The sequence below is a fragment of the Lampetra planeri genome, chromosome 13 (assembly GCF_965212315.1).
Source record: "Lampetra planeri chromosome 13, kcLamPlan1.2.h2, whole genome shotgun sequence".
Lineage (NCBI taxonomy): Eukaryota > Metazoa > Chordata > Hyperoartia > Petromyzontiformes > Petromyzontidae > Lampetra > Lampetra planeri.
The window spans coordinates 4,048,278-4,062,883 of NC_136119.1; positions in this window are offsets into that span (position 1 = coordinate 4,048,278).

Sequence of the window (14,606 nt, forward strand, 5' to 3'; positions counted from 1 at the left end):
CCCTCAGTAGCGTTCTAAGCTGTTGGCGCTCTGAATTTGTCAGGTCCGTCGATCCCGCACAAAGCGCGTCGAGCCACCCTTCATCGCTGTCCGAATGTGGGAGCATTCGGGAAGCAGTGCCAACATGGTTCGCGACAGGTTCCTCGCAGGGTACCGGCGTCGCGTGAGCGAGCACCGTCCCTTGAGGAACCACCACTGTCTGCGACCCCACATTGAGGACCGCGATGAAAGGGTCCTCGTCCCCTCTTACGACGGTCTGGGCCGGAATCAAATGAGGTGCATTAACCCCGGCCCTAGACGGTCCCAGCAAAACACCCTGATCCCCTACGCCCTTAGCGAAGGGCTTACGAAGTTTCAGAGGCACTAGCATTTGAGCTCCCGGCGGCACACTAACTGTTCTGACGACGAACGCCGGTACCGTCGCGAACGCCGTCCGAGCCGCCGCAGGGGAAGGCAGGAAGGCCATGCGTCGCCCTGACGGAAGCTCAATGCATCCTTGGTCGATCAAAATACGAATTGGCATTTTGCCTAAGAAATCCGTCCCCAGCAGGCACGGAACCGCCAGCGAGGAGGAAACGAAAATCGGCCCCGACAATTTGATGTCCCCGATACAAATTTGCGCGCGAATCTGTCCCATGATGCCCAGAGAGCCCCCGTTAGCGGCATAGAATGGGACGTTAACCGGCAGTAAGGGCCGGCTTTGTACAGGCAGAATATTGTAAATTAACTCTGAAATGATTGTCGCCGATGCCCCCGTATCGACCAGGATGCGTAACTCTACCCCGTCAATGTGTCCGACCACGGCCGACGACCCTGACGACGCGGCTACCACGCGATGGGCCAACACGGACCACTGTTTGGGCTCGATTCGAGTCCCCGCAGTGATCCGCGTTGGGCCGTCGCAACGCAACATCGGCCCCCCGTTCGTTGTGGTGCGAGAGTGTGCAACGGGTGGGTGCTTTGGCCAAACATGTGTGGTGCCGCGACTCGCCGGATCATGTTGCTGGAGCTTGGGAGGAGGAGGCCCGGCGTCCCGTCGAGGCGTCGTCCCGCGCTGTCGAGGCGAGCGGCACCCCAAGGCGACGTGGCCCCGAACGCCGCAGTTGAAATACCGCGGACCCCCCGGTGGAGACGATGGACGGTCGAACCGGCTTGAGCCGTCCCGGCCCGCCCGTGCTCCTTGCGCCTGTTGCCGTCGGTGGTCGACGGCGTAGAGCTCCTCCGTCTGAAGGGTGGCTGCAGCCACCGCACGCCCGGCCGATGCCCTGCTGGCTTTCCGCCGCAGGGACAGAAGGTTGGCGTGAAGGAGGCGCGCCGCCTGAAGAGAGGTCATCTCGGCATCCTCCTGTGCGACGACAGCGATGTCCAGGTCGTCTGCCAGGAGGAGGATTTTCTCCGTGACCATCGCGTCCACGCCGTCGTCGTCCATACGGGGAAAAGCCGTTTTGGCCAGCGCCAGGAGGCTCGTCCTGTATGCCAGGGGCGACTCTTTTTCACCCCGCTTGCGGTCGTAGAACTGCTGTCTGCATTCTGCAGATGGTCCATAGACCCCAGCCAGCAGTTGTAGCGCCCTCGGCAGAGTAGAACGCTTCTCTCTTGGCGCCGATGTGAGGGCGGCGAGCGCGTCGGCGTCGAGGAGCGCCGGCAGCGCGCAGAGGGCTTCGTCGTCCGACCACCTAGCCATTTCTTGGTGGGCGATGAAGCGACGCTGGAAGCCGCCCCAGTCGCCCTCCGCGCCAACAAATTCCTTCAGCGGAGGTAGCCGTTGTTGCAGCGCAGCGTTCGCCTTGGAAGTCTGCAGGCTGCTATCCCCAGGACTCGGCTGTGCATCGGCGCGAATGGCAGATGGAATCGCCTGTCGCAGCCGTGATGACGTTCCCGCCGCTGGCGATGATGCGGCTGTCCCAGCGAGAGCGGTGTCGGACCCAAGGTTTAGCCCGGCCACGCCCTCTGCAGCTGCCGTGGCGATGGCGGGAAATTCAAAGTTGGAGTCTTCCGAAATGGCGGGAAGGCGCTCCGGTCGTCGACTCCCCTCGCCCCGTGGTGGACCACCAGCCCCCAGCCGCGTGATGTTTTCCAGCGTGGCGGCAGCGGCATACAGCAGCTCCGCCAGCCTCTCGTGAGCCAGCCGTAGCGCGTCTGGCTGCGGCCCCTCTTCATGCCGATGCCCCGGCAGGAACGCGTCAGGCCCCGGCTGTACCATGTCTTGGTGAGCCGTCTCGGGCTCAACGATTTCAGCAGTGTCCTCGTCCGGCACTCTGGCTCGAGCTGTCTGACGTGTTTCCATGTTCGTAATACTTCTGACACCAGATGAAGTACCGGTAAGTACGCTGGACACCCAGGTTGAGGCACACGTATCTTTATTACAAGTTGTCGGTACAGGACAGCACTAGAGGGGGTAGCGGCCCCCTCACCCGGATAACTGGGGATACACCCTAGCTAATCCTGACCTAACCCCAAGTCCTCCACTAACGGGCTAGGGGAGGCTAACTGGCCCGACACTGGTGAGTCGGGCTACGGTCTCCGGAGTCCCAGGGTACTGACCCTGGTTCACGGAACCACGCCTCTGGCTCGATCCTCCGCAGCCCTTACAAGGGCGGCGTCGAGGGGAGTCCAGGGCTTCTAACTAGCAGATCTTCCTTCTTCCTCCTTCGTTCCCAGACTCAGCCACGAGCTCTCTCTGTCCTCCCCCTTTATACCCCCCGTCAGGATCACAACCCCCCAGGCTGCCTGATGCGGACGTCGCTGCGGGCACCCCCCCCCGTGTACTCCCGGAGCTCCGCCCACTGTGTTTATTCCCCGTTGGATCCCATGCACCTACAGCCCTCCCGTAACAACCCTACACTTGTGACTGGTGAAAGCTTATGCTGTTAATTTGCTACCCTCTGGCCACATTATAAACATTTAATCGAGTACACCTGGATTCCATTACATTTATATGTATCTATTAATTTACAGGGAGAGGGATGGTCTTAGACGGACTGGTCCTTGGGAATGGGGTACAAGGGGCAGAAAGGAGGCTTCTCCGCAGGGTTGCCGGGCTCACTCTCCCTGATCGGGTGAGGAGCTCGGTAATGCGGGAGGGCCTCTCAGTCGAACCGCTGCTCCTCCGCATCGAGAGGAGCAAGTTGAGGTGGTTCGGGAAACTGATTGACAGACTTCCCCTGGAACTCTACCGGGCAGCACGCCCCACTGGGCGAAGACCCCGGGGCCGGCCCAGGACAGGCTAGCGGGACTATGTCCCTCGGCTGGCCTGGGAACAACGCCTGGGAATTCCACAGGAAGAGCTGGAATCCGTCGCCAGGAAAAGGGAGGTCTGAACCAGCCTACTCAACACGCAGCCACCGTGACCCTCACCAGGCCAAGTGGATTGAGAAACGAACGAACAAGCAAATTTACAGATGATTTGTCATACTGTGTCGGTCATGGGGGCTGTTTGACCATACTTCACCACACACTTGCCAGTGCAGGACTGGTTCAGACATCACTCACAACTGATTTTAGCCGAATCTGGAAATGAAGACTCGGCAAAGTGAGCACAAAGTGGCGCTGCCACTGCATCCATTACGAATCCATTAAGAATTATAAAGTCGCCACTTCATCTCTGAGTTGTTTGTGATCAAATCACATTTTAGTGTCTCCTTAAGTAGGCATTGCTTGCTTGGAAAAACGAGATACTCGTTCACCCAATCTATATTCCATCCTCATCGCCTGCCATCGGTATTAGTGCCAAATTGGTATTTTTGTAGTAGGTGCATATATGTACAAAAGTCAGCTATCATTTCACCCAGGTATCCACGCAGGAGAGGACTAATACTATATAGGCAACACATCAGCAAAGAAACAGACAAGAGTGTGTCTCTCAACACAACACAAAACATGTATAAATCAACGTTCTTGTTGATTTACAATCTTCCACACGGGGCTTCCTTCTAATTTTCCCAGCTCCATCAGTAGCACGGGCCACATGGTGTGGCTGGATGGGTTTGGCCTATGGGGTACCGTGGTGGTAAGATGTTAACTACCTCGCCAGGTAGACAAAAGGTGGTGGGTTTGATCCAAACCTGGATGCCTGTTTTATATTTGTAGTTTTTCATGTTCTCCCCGTGGTCGCGTGGATTTTTCTCCGGGTCCTTCGGTTTTTCACCCATTTAGAAACATGCACTTAGAGTATTTGGCCGCTATACATTTCCACGTGATGATCCACTTCGTTGAGCATTCATTTGTGGCCAGGTCGTTTCTGAAAAAGAGCTATATAGCTAAGTGGGCCGTACCTGGTCAAATAAAAAAAAAGTTTAGCGTAGTAGTTTAGTTTATGACATGTGGTAGCCTAGCAGCATTGGTGTTTGCATTTGTTTATTTTCGACTTGTGTGAATGGGTTTTCTCCGCGTAATCTGGTTTACTCCCTCATCCACAAATGGATGACCCTTTTGAAAAAGAAAGGTGAGACCCAGTGACACTTTCCTGGGTAAACAATTTAAAACATTTCCAGTAGCATTAACATATGAAGGCAAAGCTTCAAAATAGTAATGTCAGGTGTTTAGGATTATTTAAAATGCTATTTCTATATATTTTAATTAAATGCACCCCCATACATGTATCATAAAACTTCAACAAATGTGTCAATAACAATGCCTTAAAAGAAAATATATACGAAATAAGGCAATGTTTTAGGCAATTGCCCATCCTTTATGTCCTGTATGATTAGTGTAAGCGGTCATATTAAAGCATTATGGTGCTGACATTTATACACCGCACAGTCTCTTGACACGTGACAGTTTCCGGAACATGTTTTTGGCCAAATTGGAAGTAAAACTGGAAAGCATGAGATGATGTTACACAGGAAATTATATTTCACTTATATATACACACCCATGCAATTATAAGTAATTTTTACATCCATCAATAGTAAGTGCCATTTGTCATTTTTTTCTAAAGACACCTTCATTAGGTACGCGTTCCATTTCATCTGCTTAACCTGTCCTGCTGATAAGTTCTCCTTGAAGTTATGAGCTATCTGGAACATGTTGTTAAGATATCTTCCATACTTACAGAATCATTTGTATCGACAAGCATTGACTGGTGAGGGATGTCATTTCATATGCAGTTATAATTAATACAAAGCTAACATCGACAATTTGTCACTTCTTCATTTTTCTTTTTTCAAACCTAGAGTACTTGCATACAATGTCTAATCTATTGCATTTTTTCCAGTTATTCGCTAGAAACTTTATAAAAGATAGAATATATTAGCCCTGCCAGTCTTCTAATATAAATCTGTGATTTACCATCATGATAATTTGTTTAAAAACGTCAATCACATTGTCAAAGATTGACTCTCCCCTGTTTGACACAGCGCTACATTTTTGTGTAACCTTCGACCTTTTCTCCAGCGATCCTGAATAACATCACTCAAGATACTCAGCGGCCGCGCACACCGCTGCAATAATGGGAGCTGGTCCGTAATTGCCAAGTGACTTTCAGACCTTCTCGCAGAAAGATAATTGTGAGCTCATTTTTACCTCGTGCGAAATGTATACTGTGCCAAAAGGACATACTTCATCTTATTCATCTCAAAACATATTTGTTTAGTAATTGGTCATTGATTAACTGTGCCGCAGGCACGCTGTTTAAAAAAAAGTATCACAAAATTATCCTCGTTTGTCTGAACTTAACATGTGTTTTTCAATTCACCACATATCAGGGAAATAACTTGTTTTGAATCAGTCTTAAGGCAAATGTAGTGTGTTTGGTATCAAAACTACGAGGACATCCTAACTTTTGACTTGGCTTAACTCCATTCTGGATGTGTGCATTAATGCCCCATTTTATTCGTTAAAAGAGTGACAAGTTAAAGTTTCAGTCCTGTAATGGCTTGCTTGTGCCACTGCAGGCAGACGAGGGGACGTTTGGCCGACTCTGTCAAACATCTTGAAGGAGGTGGGAGTATTCACATTTCCCCCCACCGCACATGACCTGCCAGTCGACTGACTGTGGTGAACCCGTTTGTATTGCTGGGTAGACAGAGGTGTGGGTATTTAAGAAACTTGCCCATTTATCATCTTCCGTTGCCGGTAGACCGAACCGAACTTTTGACCTCTGGATTGTGAGTCCAGTGTGCTAACCATTACAGCACAGCTTCGTCGCTCGGAAGCTCGTATACTTACGTGTGCATGGCTGGCCTAAATTTAAAGTGTGTGTGAGTGTAGATACGTAGCTTTAGTGGGTCCCTTGATTTGTAGTAAAACATAATGATGAATACGACTGTCACCAGGCACACCGGCAAGCACTAATGCACTGCAGGACCAAATCCAGAATGGGAATAGCTCCCGGAGGAAATAAAACCATGGTCCTCCACATGAGCACTGAAGAAAACAAACCACTAAAGAGGTCTTAGTGAAGATCACTTGTTTATCATTAACACTAATCGTAGGGACCTCCCATGCTTACTTAGCTTTGTTTACTGTTCACAATGCCAACAAACTGTTTTGGGATTTATCTTAATCTCCTTTGCAATGCATTTTTCTAGCCTAATTCTTAATAAAAAATAAATTCCCCCTGTTTAAAACATTTTCACATATTTCATTAACTGTATTTGATGGGCAATATTAAATCATGTACACTGATGTAAAACAGTCATTATGTGCAGCCGTTTGTAAATCCACTGTTGGTTCAAGGTCTCGCCGTGCTTGCAATCATGATCATGGGGGGGGGGTGGTTTGACCATACTTCACCACACTGGTCTGTACAAGTTGGTGAAGGTTGTTATGGGGGGGGGAGTGGTACAAACAAGGACCGGTTCAGATATCACACTTCACTGATTCTGGCCATAGCCGGGAGTCAAACATAGATGTTTGGGTTCTTAATGCAGTGAGCCAATCTTTGTCCCACAATTCACCTGATATTAAATATTATTGTAATACTAACAGTGCATGCAATAAATAAATCACCCATGACAAAAAGTGGCCGTTTTGCAAAGCAAAGTCACGTGCCTACAATTGGGAAGCCTTCATCCAGCAGTGGACAGATCATGGCTGATTATGATGATTACGTGTACAGTGAAGCAATGCTCACGAAAGAACACTCAAAGTCTAACGTTGCTACCCTTGTGAAAGTGACTGCTGAATTCCTCATGTGGGCACTCGGTCGAAAAGAGAGACAAATCGGTGCAGTATTTGGACAAAGGGTCTACATTAACGGGATTCATTTCTGTCACGTATCTTCTGAAAATGTTGTAACAAAAAAGTCAAAAAAATGTAATAATTCACATTCCCCCCCCGCCCCCCACCTCCCAATGTATTCTAATTGTCGTGGTGGTGTAATGGATATATTTTAAGTTGATTATTTCATGCCATGCGTGGCCACGTTATGGGCAGTCCTGCCGCGGGGCATAACTGTTGGTAAATTATTACGAAAGGTTAGCGCGTGGCGTGGTGTGCAATAGATCTAAGCGCACCTAGGCCACATACCCCCAGGGTGCAGTCAGTCCACTCACAATATGAGAAAAAACGCAGCTTGCTTATCTGGTCTAACAAGTCGACATTAATCAAGGTGGTTGTCCATCTGTACGCTGGGATTAGGCAACGAGTGGGGGGGGGGTCATTTTGGGACAAGTTTCCATGAAAGATGCATCAACATTTCCTAATTTTCTAATTTTGTGATGAATTGTCCCATAATTCAACATCCCACCAGGAATATTGATCGTTTTACTTCATGTATGACCTCTTTTAATACTATGTTTTTTATGGAACGATTTATCATTTTGTTCTGGGAACAACGAAAAAAATGTAGCTTTATCCTTGCTGCCTGCTTCTGTTAGAGTTACCTTTCATCATTATTAGTATTACTATTCTTATTTACCTTGGAACGCCTGGGTCTCAAGCCGCTTTTTCTAGAGGATCCTGACAAGTTTTCACAGTAGGGGGTGATGTTGCTATTTGTAATTCTGTTGAGAAATTTTCAGGTTATTTTTCAGCATTGGGATGTTTGGCCGATAACATTTGCATTATATGTTTAAACATGTTTAAGAAACCCACGCAGAACAAGGGAAGAAGATACAAACTCCGCACAGAAAAGTGCCCAAGTAGGGAATTGAATCAACCAAAAATAACGTTTATTAAAATCTCAGAAACCCCCGCTTCCATTGAGCTGTTTAATTCTGAATCAGCGTGCATGTTACTGACTGCTATATGATTTTTCTTTCCAAATTATGATCACCAGGAACGGCAGGTGTAACAATGGGCAGGTTTCTTAAATTCTCCCCCAGCACCTCTCTTCCGTCCAACAGGGTGCCACGGTGACGAAATGTTAACGACCTCTCCTGGTATGCAGGAGGCCGCGGGTTCGATCCCAACCCTGATGCCTTTGTATTTGGAATTTGCGTGTCTCTCTCCCCGTGGTCACGTATATTTTTCTCCCGGTCCTCCGGTGAATCCCTCGACATTTAGAAACGTGCGTTTTAGAGTATTCGGCTGCGATAAATTTCCACAAGATAAGCCACTTTCTTGAGCTATCATTTTTGGCCAGGTCACTTCTGAAAAAGAGCAATTTCGCTCAATTAGGCCTTACCTGATAAAATAACAATTGTTAGTTTTAAGTTTTAGTAAAAATGTATACACCACAGTTAGTCGATCGGCAAGTTACGCGTGGTGCTGTAAAATGCGGACACTCTCACATACTCCCAGGGTGTCTGATCAGCGTGGAAGAGTAGACCAAATATCCTGTTAGAGTTAGGCTCTTGAACTGCTTCTCAGTGGAGGCCATTCCACCAGCAGTGGCACGAACAAGCAATCGCAGGGCTGCAACCTTTCAAAACTATTCACTTCGACATTATCTTGTCTTACAAGGTGTGTCGTTTCAAAATACGTTCACAGAGTTGCAACTTGTATAGCGTGTAAGCCACGAATGATCTGTGCGCGCATCACCACTGCGAAGTGGGTGCGTATGCGTGTCTTGTCCCTCCGACACTGTTGTCCTTCATGGCAGGAGTGAAAAATGTGTAAACGTATTACAGTGCCAACTTTTGTCACTGGAAAACGAAGAAACCTGCCCAGTTGCTTCCCTCAACCACCCATCCTGCACCTGCACATGCGGTGCCCCATGTTCCCCTGTTTTTTTTCTTTCTGAAACCATCTCCATTGTTGACTGCCAGGGCGATGTAACGTGACACTATTCTGCTTCAGACTTGATCTTAAGTCGATTCAGAGGCGAGCACACCTGCGTCGCTGTGCCTCTCTGCCTGTGGATGAGAATTTGAGACTGTTTCTCTTGGCTTCAAAGGGAGGACATGAAAAGGGTGTAATCATTGCATACCAGCAGGCATTAGCGTAAGTGGATAACATTGTCTGGGACAGGTTGCGGTAATTTTCAATGAACAAAAAACCCCTGAACGACACCACCACCCAACCCCCTCAAAAGAAAACCCCTTCATTAAAAACATTTCATACTTGTTTTTTGTTAATTCCATTGCTATCAACTATTTCGCTGGGCACTTTTCGACTATTCGAGAGGCAAGATGAAGTTGGTGTCACGTGTTTTTATTCAATCCCTTTACCTGCAACTGTGATCCAGATATCCCGTGACCCTCCATTTAGTTCTCTGAAACTTTAAAGAATATTAAGTGAGGGTTTATTTAAAACATAAATTAATGTGCAAATGAAAAACAAATATGTTCGTGGGCAATTAATTGGGGGTCACAAGACATCTGAAAAACCCTGTAACATCATCTCCAAAAGGTGACATTGTCCTGTTTATTGCGCTAAAGAATTTTCAAAGTACTCTTAGGTTTTTTCGGTAAAGTCACGTAGGAAAAAATAAAAATAAAATAAAAATAATTGAAATAATAATAGATTTATCCTTTTATTTCTATTATTTCTATAATTGTTATTTTATTATTTATTATTTATTTTTACCTACGTGACTTTACCTAAAAAAACCCAAGAGTATGAATCCTTGCAGTCACGAAAGCTGTAAATCTAGAATTTTCAAAGTGCCTGCCTGAGGCAGGGGGGCGGGGGTTTAGAACAATACCGATAACTGACTGACACGGCCATTGTGTGGGATGCCTCATTTACATGGCCGAAACACGAGATTGTCTGGGAAATGTGTTCCAGCCTTGTTGCAGACCCCATCATTACCATATTACTTACATTCAAATTCATTTGGCAGATGGGTGAGGAGAAAGCGTAACATTTTGCATTTAAATGGCTTGGCAAATGATATTTTGAAAATGGTTTTGTTCCTTTGCTTGTGAAATTATTCGTGATTTGTATCTCGCTGTTTGTGTTGCATTTGAAACGGAAGCTTCTGCAAGATGCCACATCTGCAAACTCTAAAATGTGCATAGATAGCTGGTGCTCACAAGTTACACTCGTGAAAGAAGCACAACACACAAAACTGTGGTATCTCACTGAATTTATTCCAAGCTGCAAAGCCGTTCATAGAGCAAGGCGATGCGCTACAAAAATGCACTGCTGTTCAACTTCTTGCTGACTCCTGTGTTTGATGGAGGCTGTTATTGTACATAACGCAGTGGCAATACCCGTGAAGAAACACTGCTTTCTGTGAGTGATTTGCTTTAGAATTGCATCGGTGCTGGAAGAGCTCACTGGCATGCAATCCCTGCACCATGTACTCACAGCATTAGGACTTCAGGAATTGTGATCTCAATGTCTTTATTATTTAGGAGCCTCCTTGATTGTACGTCGTTATCCATGATAATCTGATGATCTCTTCAGATTGCAGGTATAAGCCGCAGTTATTGATAAAATCACACCCTGAGAGCCTTGTGGCTTTTTAAAGAGTATCCCAAGAGGCTAGAGGGCTGTGACACCTGTCCAATTGTTGACCGGCACGCAATGCCGAAAATAGGAATGAGACAACCCATTGTTTTTGTAAGTCTGGGCTTGAGAATTTTTTTTGGCCTGGCATGCCTCCCCGAAACTTACATCTGCAGATGTGTGAAGCCGTCGCTGTGTTTGCGCATGTTTATCAATCGAAGGGAGAACCAAATGTAAAACATCTCTGCCGTTGAAAGTGCAGAACAAGTTTGGTGAAAAACGTAAACGCGTGCGACTTATTTTCTTCAACAGGAAAAAAATATAAACCAATCGGAAACAACGCAGTGGAATTGATAGTGACGGTGAAATCACAATGTGACTGGTTTTATAAAGATACAAATAATGCAATTCTTGATGCCTGTAGCTAGTGAAAAAAATCTGTTCAGACAGCCCTCTTTACAAAGCCAGATGGATTATCAGTAACATTTTTATCTTTCAATGGATCCATCACCATGCAGCTCCCAAGTGTTTGACCTTTATGAAAAGGACAAGTGAATGGCAAGGATGATTGCCACACTGTATCTCCCCTGGGGATTTTTGCTGCAAAGTTGATCTTACTCTAACATTATCCTTCAGATAATTCAGTGCGCTTAGGGAAATGTGTATTATAATTTCATGAGAAAAAAAATAGCAGGGAGCTGAGAGGTTGGACATTTTATCCAGAATTCAGCCGAATATTTATCAAAGCTGTTTACATAATAACGTGACTATACTGGAATGTGAGTGATTCTCTTTTTCAATGTGGGTGCTATAATGTAAGTACATTATTTGCAATATTTTGTGTTGTGTGCTTTTTCAACCAGAAAAAAATACCACCAAGTAAAACACATTGTCAAATATAAATTTCCCTCTTCTACAAATGCTCTGTGTAGTCACGCCACGTGAACTTTAACTTGAATCCAATTCCTCTGAGGAAAATACTAGTGATCGTTTCGCAAGCCACAATATCACATATATCGTTCAGAATTAACACAACTGGGAATGGTTGTGAGTGTGCGTTTTTCAAATTTACCATATCATGTTTTCAGAGGCATGATATCCCTTTGTGTTTTAATTCAACCCTCTTATCTCCTGCCTGTAAAGATGTAGCCTGAAAACTAAATTGTGGCTTGTTTTATATGCAAATTATTTATCCTTGATATATGGAAATTATACGGCAGCTCGCTTCTGTGTGCATTCAGCACTAATGTAGGAAGGGCATTGGCCTGTAGGAGACACTGTATTTTATACAATCCAATTATTATTTTTCCCCCTGAAAAAGCAGGTCTTGTCACAAGCTCAATGTCAAAAGCGGTAATGATTTCTCTGCAAAGGCTATTAAATATCACAATATAGTGCTTTAGATATTGATTACATATTTAATCTATTTAACAAGGCACACATTTGCGTGTGAAATGAATCATGCATGGTTTTAGTAGATGCCAGTATAAAGCTATTACAGTGGTTTTGTGTGCGGTTGTGTAGATGTGGAAAAAATAGAATTGCAATATTAAAGCAATCTTCACATTCCTTCCCAAGCTCATTGCACTATTCTCTTGCTCTCTGCTAAATTGCCGCCTACATTTATTATTCAAGTTCGGCATCAGCAGCTTTAAGCCCGGAGCTATGTTAGATGGAGCTGTTATTACAGATCCAGATTTTTTTTTTACTATTTTCTTCCTCCTTACATTGACATTCATGATGTTTTGCACTTTCTAAAATTCATGCTAAAAACAGAAGTCTGTTGTATGTGACATTCATCATTGCTGCTCGTGGCACGATTTATTATTTTCCATATAACATTTGTCAGTGATGATAAGCAGAATTGAGCCCTCTAAATATCCACGTAAAAAAAAGTGTATATAAATACCGTACACATATATTCATATGGTGTCACAATCCTTGTAAACAGGTCCCTACGAAGCTTTGATAGTTGTATTAATAATACAGCGCACACACTTTATGGCGCCGAACATTAAAAGCCTTTTGGAACACGTGACATTAAATTAAATGTTTTTGGATGATATGCTTTTAATTATGTTACCGCACCAGTTTTTTTTTTCTTTCTCACGTGTACGGCTTGACTTTCAGACCACCATGCCCGAAGCAATATCTTGAAGGAGAAAAAAAAACACACGACTAGAGCCAATGGTGCATTCTTGTTAAAATTCTTTGTAGCCGCAAAGCTGCACGCCTCTGCGCACTGACATGAGATCAGACGCAGCACTGATTCTCCTCTCTGAGGCAGCTTCTTGTCAGAACGGCTCTACTCCTGTCAGCTGCGCCGTGCGCAATCATTCCTCATGCTAAAGCTCGCCTGACATTTTTAAACCAACATTCGGCCTTGGCATCCGTCAGAATCTGTAATACTTGACTCTGAGATTATTATTATTATTATTATATTTTGTATGCATACAGTATTACACATTGAATCTTGATGTTGCATGGATGAAAAAGAACATACTGTACTGCGTAATAAAAAAATAACAACCGTGTTCTTTATGTGTTTTCATCTTGTAAGTTACTTTTCATCCATAAATGTTGTATTCTTTTTACAAAAAAATGGAATTCTGGAACATAATTTTTTTTACAAATCGTAAATGTCATTTTTTAAATATATATAATCGATGCAATTATATAGCTGTTTCATGCAATTGTTGTATTGCCCTCCTACTAGAAGCGTGGTTTCACAACAATGTTTTGCCTTAGCCGATGGCCCGTGGTTTTCAAGTTCTATCAGCATAATATATGAAGACGAACACTCCATTGCAATTGCTAATTTACCCCATGCTAAGCATCGCAGTGTTCGAACGCCGAATTTTACATCGGGCCGTCTCATTGGACATGCAAATTGGTCGTTGATTCAGTAAAGGGCAGCTTTGTGCGGAATTAATCCAGAACCATGTGTGCACAAATGTAATCACAAAACCGGGTGCAGTTGCTCTACCACCTTGCATGCAGTTTCTCCCACATTGCGCCATTACATTTCCCACGCAAAAGCTCACGACTGCTGTTGCTTTGTTGAGCGAAGTGCTGTTGTGATGAGGCAGTTGCTTTGGCTGGTACGGCACAAAAAGCGGGTATAGATTTCGGATGCTAATTGCCTGCCCGCATTTGCATAATTAGTACCACGTTTATGTGTAACGTGTGCAGCCCTTTTGTCAGTCCGCTGCCGGATGAGGGCCTGCCCGCATTGCGAGTTGTTGACCATACGTCACATGCGGCAGGTCAGTGTGGCTTTGTGAAGGCGGGGAGCATGTCAGTGCAGTACAACAATCCGTTTTGCCACACTGCCCTCTGTTGTCCACTATGTGGCCCTGGAGCCTATAACAACCTGCTATGCATGATCCATTCTCAACACCGCTTTGCTTCTGAAAATCTGCAGGACCAGGTGCATTTCAGGCAATTTGGTAACCAAAGATCACAATGATTATTATTATATATTGTTTTAATAATAGGATTCATACAATAGAAAAAAATAAAAAATAAATTTGCTTATATTTACGACAGGGAAATAAAGAACCAGTTTCCTAAAAATAGCTGGCTATTGCACAGCACATCCGCAATCGTGTTTCGACGTCGAGTATAAAGCACCTCATAATGTAACTATCTCGACCCTAATGAATTAGCAGAACATTATCTTGAAGCCTAATTGTCTCTAGAATTGCTTAAAAGCCCAGAAGGATGCACGGTGTATAAACTATAACTTCATAATGGCCCATTTGTGTGAATGCACAAGTGCTAATAGTGTAAGTGTCTTCAGTTGTGGGGTGAATGTCGGCGTTGTA